General features: G+C 34.1%; 1 long non-coding RNA gene across 1 annotated transcript; it reads left to right on the forward strand.

Annotated features, from left to right (window-relative positions):
* The first annotated feature begins 305 nt into the window (after positions 1-305).
* Positions 306-11,190, forward strand: LOC116870604. Its single transcript, XR_004383256.1, has 3 exons — positions 306-357; positions 10,421-10,509; positions 11,156-11,190. It is a non-coding gene; the product is annotated as an uncharacterized LOC116870604 (long non-coding RNA).
* The last annotated feature ends 1,993 nt before the right edge of the window (positions 11,191-13,183 follow it).

Below are 13,183 nucleotides of genomic sequence, written 5' to 3' on the forward strand. Positions count from 1 at the left end.
GAAAGAAATAGCTGAGCAATTGCCTTGGGATTTTTCACTGCCTTGGTCAGTTTAAGTAGTCTTTTGAGATCTTTTTAAGATATTGTATTATTTTTTATTTCACTAGACTGGATTACTTAATAACTGGATTAAGCTGGACTATTTAATAAGCATCCTTGCTTCTACACAGTAAATGATTTATGGAATGTTTTAGTGCAGATTCCAAAATTAGGAGAAGTATTTCAAGAGGGTGGCTTATATACTGAAAGAATCTGGCACCACTGAATCAAACCATTCATAAATTCATTTCTTTTTTTTTCTTTAGCCTATGCTGCATCTTTGACATTGCAAAAACTTGCATTGTTTGGTTTTGACATGGTGAGTTTTAAGTATGTTTGAATGATGGATATCAGGTTTAATTAAGATACAATACTCTAGAACAAGAGGAGAATAAAAAGCCACTTTATTAAAAAAAAGATACAATATTCTATCTACATTCAGATAAAAAGGGCAGGGAACAAAATTTGTGTTTGAGACCAAGAACAAGGCACTGCAAAATATAATTATGTATAAATTATACCAAAATCAAGAGAATAACCACTGGCTGAATGCTCATCATGGTCTGAGGAATGCAGATCTGAAAATAGTTCTGTTTTTTGGCAAGATATGCAATATCCCAATCTAAGTCAGAAAGGAAAGCCAAAAAATGGGTCTAATTGCACTTTGTATAAGCAGAGACTGACACACTAGCTTCACCTGGATTCTGAAACATGATGAATAAAATACCTTTATGAAAGGCTTAGTCAGGGACTAGCGGAGAAGCCCTGCTACAGAGTTTGAGTTTTAAAGGACAAATACATAATAGAGAGTTGAATGAAAGGATTTTAATCTGTCCAGATCTGAATTTAAGAGGCTTTTTCATGAAAGAGCCAAATTACATTGAAAATGCCTCAGTAAGCTATCTTTTATATAAAACCTCTAATCCATAATCTAAAGGTAAACCTTTATATTATATCCTTCTGAAATGGTTTTGAAGGTGATGGTCAGGTTTAAGGATAAAAAGTATTTGAGTCAAAGTAAAGTGTAATGGTTAAGGGGAAAGGCTTCCAGGGGTAGACTCCAAGAGTTTTACTTCTTCCAAATGGGAGGAAAATATATGATTGTTCTCCAAATAGCACACGAGTTGTTTCTTCCTATGTCATAATGTGAACGCAAGAAATATAAAGCATCTCTTTCAGTTCCTGCCCTATATATTTTACAACTTTTATATCTGTGAACATTAAACTCTTTCCTGGAGACGTGGATATATTTTACTTAGTCTCAGTATTTTTTTGATTTCTCAAAAATAGTGGAAACTCTGCAACAGGTCATTTATTAATGATAAATTTCAAGTACTTGGCCTTAATTTGATGTATTAGTCTCTGCATTTAACTCTTACTGATTATGTTGACAAAAGAGCTCACAGAACAATATGACTTACTTAGTAATGACCAAGATGCTGAAGAGACTACAAAATAAAATCTAAATGTCAATTATATTTGGACAATATAATGACAACTCAAGGGGCTGAACTTATGTAATATAACATGGGCAACATTTCTCTAGAAATACTAATTTTGAAATGCATTGTGTTTTCATGTTTAATCTTTCAGTTTGTACGTAGTGATTTTTCTGTTGGTATAAGGAGAACATAATACGAAATTTTAAATTTTTAAATATGATAAAATGTACTATTGTGTTCTACTATGTTATAAAATGATTCTGTAAACACAAGTTCATTAAAATATACTTCATATATGTACAGAATGCTGAAAACTCTAAAAATAGTATGTATAAGGGAATTGCTTACTTGTTAATTAAATGAGATGCAGAGAGCCATAAACTTATAATAAATAAGGGGATGGAAAATATTAGATAACCGTTTAGGGGATGTGGGGAAGAGTTAGGTATGAAGGTATTTGGCATCCTGAATTACATGAATTTTCCTAAATTGCCTTAATTTTCATAAGTGAGCTTCATTTTATAAATGTCTGAACTGCCTTTAGGTCATCAAGGCAATGGTGCCTAAATATGAACTTTGAAAGAAGAGTTTTAAAAAGCCATGTTAGCTTTTTTTTTTCAGTTTATCGTGCTTGAAGTTATATTATAAAATGTGATACTATATAATTTATATACATTATTGTAGATTATTACTGGAAGGATCAAGGTTCACAGTTCTATAAGTAAATGAATACTACATTTAAAAAGTTCTATAAGTAAATGAATACTACATTTAAAAATACATACAAGGCTCTTGGAGGACTTTGGAGTCCTAATTCTAGGACTGCAACAAGAAATATACAATGAAACTGGAGGGTTTTATAATGTTCAAAGTAAGAAAGTGGTAAAAATGAAAACTTGACAATTATGTGTTTATGTTAAAGGGATATTCAAACCAAATGAAATCACTACCAATGGCCAAAGCTGGAATGATTTGAACAACAAATAAAATGGTTTAGGATTATAATCCAAAATATAAAGTAAATATCCATGTGTCTGTACTGATACAAATAAATGATTGAACAAATAAGTAAATAAATGAGGGGTGAGCTACTACATCTCCATTATAGAAGAACTCAAAGTAATTTATATAGGTACTTCTTTCTGAAGGAGGTGTACCACAACTCCTCATTCCTTAAGTATGGACTATACATAGTAACTTCCTTCTGGAAAGTACAGTTACGGAAAGGGAGGGGGAAAAAAGTAACTGTAATCTACAGTGGAGACATCGGATAAACCATGCTGTGGCCAAGTGATTCAGGTCAATACTAACAGTGATAAATCATGGTGATACTATGTATTCTTGATATTATGGTAGAAAATGGTACTTTTTAAAAATATATTTTATTTATTTTACAGGAGAGAGGGATAGCACAAACAGGGGGAGCAACAGAGGGAGAGGGGAAAGCAAACTGCCCACTGAGCAGGGAGCCGGACGCAGGGCTCAATCCTAGGACCCTGGGATCATGACCTGGGCCGAAGGCAGATACCTAACCTCTGAGCCACCCAAATGCCCCACAAGATGGTACTGTACTATATGGCCTTAAAAAAAAAAAAAATTATTCATTTATTTGAGAGAGAGAGTTGAGGGAGGGGCAGAGGAGGCAGGGGAAAGAATCTCGAGCAGATTCTGTACTGAACTTGGAGCTCAATCATACCACTCTGAGATCATGACCGGAGTCAAAACCAAGAATCAGGTGCTTAACTGACTGAACAACCCAGGTGCCCCACTACCATAGTCTTTCTTACAAAACCTTTAATCCCAATCTAATCATGAATAAAATATCAGGCAAATGCCTATTAAGGGTAATAATAATAATAAGGATTAAAATGCCTGCCAAGTAATCCTCAAAACTGTCACAGCCATCAAAACCAAAGTCTGAGAAACTCTCACAGCCAAGAGGAGTCTAAAGAGACATGATGACTAAATTCAATGTGGTATCCTGGATGGGATCCTGGGGGGAAAAACAAACATGAGATTTATGTATCTGGTGCATTTTGAATATGATTGCATGATAGATACTAGGCTCAATTAAGATATGGTACTCTATAATTTAGGTAACAAATTAGCAAGGAGCAAAAATTAACCAACAACAGACAAAGATATTACAAAGAACATTACAATAAGATTTTCATCGTAAACATAGATGCAATAATATTTATTAAAATACTAGGATATCAAATTCAAAACCATCAAGAAAACATAATGCATTATGATCAATAAGGTTATCCCAGTAATGCAAGGTAGGTTCATTTAACATTCAAAATATTAATTACTATAATTCACCCCATCAATAGACTACAGTAGAAAATGGCATGATCATTTCAATGGAGGTAGAAGAAGCATCAGACAAATTTAAAAATTCATTCATAAAATCTCTTGGTAAAGAATGAATAATAAGCTATTTTCTCAAACTGATAAAATTTAAGAAAAACCTACAGTCAACATCATGCTAAATGCTGAAATATGGATGCTTTTTCCCTAAGATTAGACCATGGACAATCATATTAATTCTTACCAGTTATAGTTGACATTTTTACTGTAAATTTCTGCCAGGACAACAAGGTAAAGCAAGAAAAGTAGATAATAAAAACACATATAGATTAGATAAGCATGATAGATAATTTATGTAAAATATATGAAATAATCTATAAAAAAACTACTAGAACTAATGAGTTTTCTTAACATCACACAAAACGTGGTCAATATATGAAAATCAATAGTATCATTCATTATAATACTGTGTATAAGCAGTTGGAGATTGAATTAAGTGTTACTTGTAATAGTATCAATAAGTAAGAACTGTTTAGGCATAATGGTAAAAAAAGTGCAATACCAGTGTAGTGAAAACTACAAAATATTGCTAATAGAAATTAAAGAAAACAAATGAAATGGAGAAATATTTCACAGTTATGATTTGGAACACTCAATATTGATTTGAACTGATTTATAGATTTAATGTATTCCTAATTACAATGACAACAGACTAGTTTAATAAATTGACAAATTGCATTAAAAATTTGTATGAAAATGTAAAAACACATAAAATAACTAAAAATTTTTGAAAAGAATGAATTTGGAAGACTTGTAGTATCTAATCTCAATCCTGTAAAAGGCGTGAATTTTGTGTAAGAATAAACATATACAGGGGTGCCTGGGTGGCTCAGTGGGTTAAGCCTCTGCCCTTGGCTCAGGTTATGATCTCAGGGTCCTGGGATCAAGCTCCTCATTGGGCTCTCCGCTCGGCAGGGAACCTGCTTTCCCCCTCTCCGTCTGCCTTCTGTTCTGCCTACTTGTGTTCTCTCTCTCTCTCTCTGTGAAATAAATAAATACAATCTTAAAAATATATATACAGCAGTGAAACAGAATAACGTTCAGAAAAAAGCCAACATACAAGTGGTAATTGATTTTGAATAAAATGCCATGGAGATATATTAGGGAAAAGCTAGTCTTTTCAATGAATGGTGCTGTAATACTTGGGAATCCTGGGACAAAAACAGTTTTCAGCTTTTACTTCACACCATACACAAGTCACCTTGAAATGAATAAGAGATATAAATGTAAGAGATAAAACTATAAAATGTTTGAAAAAAAACCAGAAAAATATTTGTGATTTTGTTTCAGGAAAATAACTTTTAAAGGGTATGAATCATAAAAGGAACATTGATAAATTTTAGTTAATAAAATTTAAAAAAACTGTTCTAAGTCATGGTTAGAAAAATGAAAATGTAATACACAGTCTGGAAGAATATATTTGCATCACATTGGCAAATAAGTGGATTAAAATATTCCTGGCATCATTATTCATTGGGGATGCAAATTAAATCACATGGAGATATCATACATACCCACTAGACTACGTAGAATTTAAAAGGCTGACAAAAACAGGTGTTGGTAAGGTTGTGGAGTAAATGGAAATCTCATATAAATTGCTTGTAGAAAAATGGAATGGTGTAGCCACTTTGGAAAATAGGTTGGCAGCTTCCTATATAGTTAACCATGTACTTTTCATATGATATACTTATTCCATTCTTGCTTATTTAGACAAGGAAAGAAAATGTATTCACACAGACACTAGTACATGGATTTTTTTTTAGCAGTTTTATCTCTAATATCAAAAATCTGGAAACAATCCAAATGTCTGTCAACTAATAAATTGGAAAATATTTACCATATAATGGATTATTATTCAGTATTCAGAAAGAACAAATTATTGATACACATGGCAACATGAATAAATCTCAAAGACTTCTTAAAAAACAAGAGATCCTAGTTAGTCAGCCTAGACTCCATGTTATATAATTCCATTTATGTAAAATTCTAGAAATGGCAAAACTATCATTGCAGAAAGCAGATTAGTTGTTGCCAGGGTCTATGGTTAAAGGGAAGGAATTCATGCAAATAGGCACAAGGAAAATTTTGGGAGTGAGGGCATTTACATATCTGTTTATATTTATAAAAAATGATCAAAATACTTCAAATCATTAAATTTTATTTTATAAATTATACCTCAAAAAGGTGATTAAAAATATAACTAAAATATCTGCGTGAAAAAAAAGAACCTAAACACAAATCTAATAACCTTCATAATAATTAATTCAAAATAGATCATAATCCTAAATGTAAAATGCAAACCTAGAACACTTAGAAAATAATGTAGGAGAAAATCTAGACAACCTTGGATTTGGTGGTGACTTTTTAGATACAACATCAAAGGCATGATCCATGAAAGAATAACTGATTGTCTGGAATTTATTAAAATTAAAAAAAAAAAAAAGTTCTGCTCTGCTTAAGATACTGTCAAAGGAATGAGAAGACAAGCCTTAGACTGGTAGGAAATATTTGCAAAATCCATATCTGCTGAAAGGCTGTTATCCAAAATATACAAATAATACTTAAAACTGAACAATAAGAAAATAAGTAACCTGATTAAAAAATGGGCCAAAGCCCTTAATAGACATCTTTCCAAAGAAGATATACAGATAACAAATAGATATGTGAAAATATGCTCAACTCATATGTTAAAACAGCAATGTGATATCACTACACATCTTTTGAATTGGCAAAAATCCAAAACACTGACAATACCAAATGTTGAAGAATGTGGAACAACAGGAGTATCCATTCATTGTTGATAGTAATGCAAAATGATACAGTCATTTTGAAAGACCATTCAACCATTTCTTCTAAAACTAAACATGTTCTTACCATATAATCCAGCAGTAACAGTCCTTGATATTTGTCCAAATTAATTGAATTTTATGTCTAAACAAAAACTTTCACATGGATCTTTATACTTGCTTTATTCATAATTGCCTAAACTTTTAAGCCACCAAGATTCATAATTACCAAACTTGGAAGCAACTTCAATAGATGAATGGATAAATAAATTGTGGTAAATCTAGACAATAGAATATTATTCAATGCTAAAAAGAAATGAGCTATCAAGGTATGCAAAGACATGGAGAAACCTTAAATGAATATTACTAAGTGAAAAGAACCCAATCTGACTCATACTGTATCATTCCAACTATATGACATTCTGGAAAGCCCTATATGTATGTGTGTGTATGTATCTAAGTATGTGTTTGTGTGTGTGTGTGTGCGTGTGTGTGTGTGTGTGTGTGTACAGGAAGTCACGGAACAGGGAGGGACTTCCTGCTTACTTAGGGAAGGTTGAATCTTTTTGTTCTATTCAGGTCTGCAATTGATTGGATGCGGTCCACCTACATGAGGGAGGTCCATCTATTTGACTCAGTCTGCTGATACAAATGTTAATCGGCAAACACCCTCACAGACACACCCAGAATAATGTTTGACCAAATGTCTGGGCACTCTGTGGCCCAGTCAAGTTGATACATGAAATTAACCATCACATAGGACAATAGAAGCTCTGCTGCTATGGAGATTTCATTTTATTTTAGGATCCAGAGTGAAAGAGTAGAATCTTTCTAAGACTCAGAAGTATTGAGGCATAGGGAAAAGGCAAAAGAACTGGCAAAGCCACACAATCTCTGATAAAGCTTTTGTTCTGACTTTGAATACTGGCTACTCTTCCTACGTTTTATTGGCTAAAACAGGTAACACGGTTAAGCTGATGTACATTTTTTTAAATATTCTATTTACGTGAGAGAGAGAGAAGGCACATGAATGGGGGGAGGGGCAAGAGGAGTGAGTGAAGCAGACTCCCCACTGAGCAGGGATCCCAATGTGGGCCTCAATTCAAGGACCCGGAAATAGTGACCAGATGGTTAACCAACTGAACCACCCAGGTGCCCCAAGCTGCTGTAAATTCTTTGCAAGTATACTTATAGGTCACATGAGAATGAATGCTGATAAATAATCCTCCTATGGGGGACAGGGAAATGGAAGAATGTAATTCATTCTATTATATTATCTTCAAGGACTCAAAAAGATCAAAATGTCCTATGATTTTCAAATCCAAAATAGATAGCAAAATACTTCAGCATTATATGATCTTTATCCATTTTGTTGACTTTTTTGAATTTGACAAAGCTGAAATAATGACACAATAAATTTGTTAAAAATAATTTATTGACAAAAAATTATGGTATCATTTAGAATATAAAATAGAATCATAAGAGGTACAAAATTATGGTTCTTGACTTACTCTTCATTCCCATTTTTAAATGATTCACTATCATGTTAAGAAATACTATGCTACTTGTTTTCCTACCACAGTTGGCACAGGGGAATTTTGCTGTGAAATGTGTCTATTACTCTAATTCTGGTGAAAAGATAGAGACTCCATTAACTGCAGTATCATAGGTACTTATGAACAAAAGCAGAGTATCACCACATTTAGTTCATCCAGGTTGTCTATATCTCATAACGGTTATCCTTGGAATATATGTAAGACCAGAATCTGTTGGAAAATGTTATATGAGGTCCACTTTTAAAACACGTTGACTGAATGAGTTGCTTCAAATTTCAACATTCCACTTCTGTAATCAGAAAATAATATGTGATGGGGACAATTCATTATTTTTCTTCACTATTTCTCTGTTTTATTTTGCCAGCATCTTTTGTAGCTAGATTTGGTGCTGTCACTAATGGAAGTAGAGGTGACATGAACTATTGTCAGGCCAGTAAATGCTGGTTTTCCTTCACTTCCTTCTTTCTGCCATCTCAGTGTATAGAAGATGATGACAACTGGACCAACCACCAACATTATAGCTAGAAAGAAAAAGTAGAAATTCACCTTTCTAATAAGAATGAGAGATCTTTATACAAACCTGAGTCCCTGGGTGTTTTTATAGAGCAGATTTGACTACCTGCCCTGGACTGCTCATTTCCTCTGAATATTTTGTGAGAGACAAATTGAAACAAAAACAAAAACAAAAACAAAAAACCTATCTTATTTAAATTGCTATGTTTTTGCATCTCTTTCACAATAGCTTAGGCTATATATAACTAATTCATAGACAGATGTGGAATCTGGTATCACATGTGACAGTTAAAATTGGTTACTTGGACAGAATCTACCAAACGGTCAAGAGCTGGTAACAGTGGCTCCTGACGTGACTGCCTATCTCACCTCTCCTACCATTATTTTGGGTCTTTGTGACTCTTGATGGTTCCTTGGCAGTCTACGGTCAAAAGTTATTATCACACACAGATTTAATCAAATACTTCCAAAATGAAATAATTTCTAAAGTCAAAGATTACATTTCTTTAATTACAAAAGAGAAACTTGAATTAGTTTCTTTATCTTTTAGCCAAGACCCTAGTGGTTCAGATTGATCACTTTTGACTCTTAAAAAGGCTTTTGCCCCAGATTTAATATTCCTAGATTTTCTCATTATTGTGCATGTGAAGTGTTGCTCATGCTATTTAATGCTGGTAAAGGTGGTTAATAAAATAGAGGTTCCTTAAAATTGGAACCATGTGCTAGTTTGATAAGGCCAGGGAGATCTAATTCTGTCATTATTCGGGGAAGATCTTCCATGATTTCTAAACAAAGTCAATGTCCCGGCATTCCATTTTCTATCTTCCATGGGGTCTAGAGTGGGAATTCTGCCTTTGAATTACTAGAGAATTTATTTCTCGTGATGACTTTCTGTGAGTTAGGTTATGAGCCAGCTTATCTGCATATTGAGGCTTCTCTTTCCTTTTCTAATAACAACAGATTTTTTTTTTTTAAGATTCTATTTACTTATTTGACAGAGAGAGATCATAAGTAGGCAGGGAGGTAGACAGAGAGAGAGGAGGAAGTAGGCTCCCTGCTGAGCAGAGAGCTCGATATGGGGCTCCATCCCAGGACCCCGGGATCATGACCGAGCCGAAGGCAGAGGCTTATCCCACTGAGCCACCCAGGTGCCCCAACAACAGAATTTTTAAGAATAGTGGGTCATATCATCAGTTTCAGGAGAAAATATGTTTACTTTCTTCTCCCAGCCAGGAGCTGTTATTGCACCTTTCTAGTTGGATCTCAGATGAGACTTTTACAGAAAGAATTAAAAATAGAAGAAGAAAAAAGAAAGGAAACATCATTCCCAAAGTTTCTTTGACCTTTAAGGGAAATGAATGGCACTGAGAGGAGTTATAATGAACACTGGCTCCAGTGTTGTGACATTTCTATTACCTCATTGTTTGATAATTTCTCTCTACCCTGTTCAAATGATGTCTGCAGTTTGCTTTTCCCATTTTTCACCTTGTGATTTATCCGGTGTTATTGAGGACTCAGTCTGTTTACTGTAACTGTGTTTTTATTATCCTTGTCTAAGGATGACTTTATGATTATGAGTTCCCTCTGAGTCTGCTCTAAATTCTTTGTTGCTAGCATTCTACGACATTACTTTAACTCATAATGTCTTACAGTATACTGCTGGATATATTGCCATACAAACAGTGTACAAATTTATTTCTTTCCCTCCTCAGATTTTAATTCAGCAATCAACTGTCTTGGGGAGCGGTTTACTCAGTACAGCAAATGAAGGAGATATAGATCCAATAACCAAATATGGCTGGTAAGAAAATTCCACAGAAACAGAAATATTACACATTTATAGTGTTTTTGCACTAGTAGACTCTGGGAATTTTCATTTGTTTTGTAAATGTAAAGATAAACCTGAAGGCTATCTTAAAATATATTGCACCCTGGACATCTTAATGGGATATGAATGCAGAGCTGTCAAGCTATGCTTACAAATAATGTTATTTCCCAAACAATTTTATTTTAGGGATTTGTACACTATTTTTCCTGAACAAATATGTGGATTAAGCCAAGGTATGTCAATAAGTGCTGGGGAAATGTCTTATGGATATGAACACATTATCTGATAAAAATTCATATGTGACTGCTTGCTCACGGCTGAAGATACAGATAGGCCAAAGATCAGTGAAGAGGAAACAAATCCAATCCTATGCATTAGGATTCCACACCATAGTGAGCTCATACCTAATACACCAAAACAGCCCAGTAATGTTTTAAAAAAAAAATCTGAAATTGCATTTATGATCAGTGAGAGCTGGGGTCTCATAGAAATAATTTTGACCTTAAAGGAACTGGTGTAGACCTGCTTGTCATTTTGCCTGGAAAAATACCCATTCATCTTTTCCTGTCTTTTTTCTTTTTTTAAAGATTTTTCTTTTGTTGTTGTTGTTCTTTGCCAGAGAGAGAGACAGCACAAGCAAGGGGAATAGCAGGCAGAGGAGAAGCAGGCTCTCTCCACTGACAAGGGGCCTGATGCGGGACTCCATGCCAGGACCTTGGGATTATGACCTGAGCCAAAGGCAGACACTTATCTGATGGAGCCACCCAGGTATCCCTCATCTTTTCTTGTCATAAGTGTATTTATTAATCAGGATGATAGGAAAACTATTCCAAGTCAGAGTATCCTGGCTTAGAATATTTCAGACCTCCTCCCCCAACTCTGGAAGGCTGACTAGTACCTTGTTTGAGAGCATACCATCTGAGATTAGACAGCTAATCAGGGTTTAAATCCTACTCTGCCAATCTCTCTGGCTAGCTATGACCCTGCTAGGGTCTTCAGAACAGGATGGGGATAATAATGGAACCTGCCTCAGAGATATTGTGTGAAGCATTTAGCACAAATTAGAAGAGGAATGGTGGTGCCTAGAAAATGGTTGCTTTCACCAGTGAGGCTGCTTGTCTAGTAAAGCAACACATTCCTGTCTCTCTTACACCTTGGTACACATCCAGACCTATTGAAATACCATGGGTAGAATAATATGAGATTCCTTTTTACACTTGGGAATATTCTCCCTCCCACTTTCTCATCTGTAGGGCTCACTCTGTTGGATGGCCAAAAGACTGGTGGCCCAATATTTGTAAGACTCAAGACCTATGTACCTTTCAGAATTGTTAAGATTGGGCATTAATTATATATTGATGAAAAAGAATCTTAATTTTCTGAACTTTAGAAAGGGAAAAATGAACTTATTATATATCTAGTGATAGAGGAAGTGTGATTAAAAATAATGAATAATATGATTTCCTTTGACTAATTTGAAAAACGAATTTTCAAACTACATCGGATCAAAGTAGTGTGCAGATTATTGAAATAAGTTATTAGGGGATGCTGTAAAGAGAAAAGAACAAGTAATACAAAAAGAATTGCTTACTTCATTTATATTTTGGAAAGGTGCAGAGCTTCTAAAATAAGCACAAAATCAGTCTTGGCAAAGATGATATTAACCTAATAACAAATAAGGTTTCACTTTTCAAATCAGACTCAAGGTTTCCAAATTCATCTAAGAAGATTTAAACTATGGTTTTATAATGATAAGATGAAATAGATAAAGTTACTTGAGAGAGTATCTAAGGGAATTAGTAGTTGGGTGTTGGAAAAAAAGCAGATTAATAATGTATAAGTGCTCTGTACTTAATTAGTGAACAAACTGATAGTTCAGGTTATTCTTATTTCATGAGAATATTGCTTTATCTAAACTTAAAGTGGTAGCAATTATTATTTTTTTTTTTTTGTTAAAGGCCTGGAAATTATTATTTGCTTTTAGAAAAAACTGTCTGGATAATGTATCCACAATGTACAAAATTTAAAAATGTGCCCCAAAGTGAATAGTGTAATGCATATCTCTTCATAACCTCATCTACATTTTTCCTCCCAAAGGAAACCTGGTCCTAGTTTTGCTTCATTTACTTAGATACATTTTAGATCCTCCCCTGACATAGTGCTAGGCATCGGGTTCAAGACTTATCGTTTCACCTGTGTGCCATTTGAAACTGGCATCAGGATTTTTTTCATATCAACATTCAGTGTTGGGGAAGTTAAGACCCTCTCCTGGTATTATAGGTGTAGTATAAGACTTGCAGTTGACCAGAATAGATTTCCTTAGTTACTGGGCTATGGCCAATTGCCAGGAAAACTTTTGTGTGACAATATCTTAGGAAGAGGACAAGCTTCAAAGTATTAATCTTGAATCAGTTAACTCATCTCTCAGAGTCTTTGCTTTGTTATTATTTTTTATTATGATGCCCTTCCTTCAGTTTTCCATCTAGTAAATTGTCAGTAACCACTTTTGGGCTTGAACCCAAACACCATGAACTTCAGTTGATTCTTGATGAACTCAATAATGAGAAATACCCCCTCAAATATATTCTTGTAGTACATCATATTACTTGCCATTTAAACTACCTACATCTATTTATACTATATCCTT

The sequence above is a fragment of the Lontra canadensis genome, unplaced genomic scaffold (genome assembly GCF_010015895.1).
Source record: "Lontra canadensis isolate GAN:19392208 unplaced genomic scaffold, GSC_riverotter_1.0 scaffold23, whole genome shotgun sequence".
NCBI lineage: Eukaryota > Metazoa > Chordata > Mammalia > Carnivora > Mustelidae > Lontra > Lontra canadensis.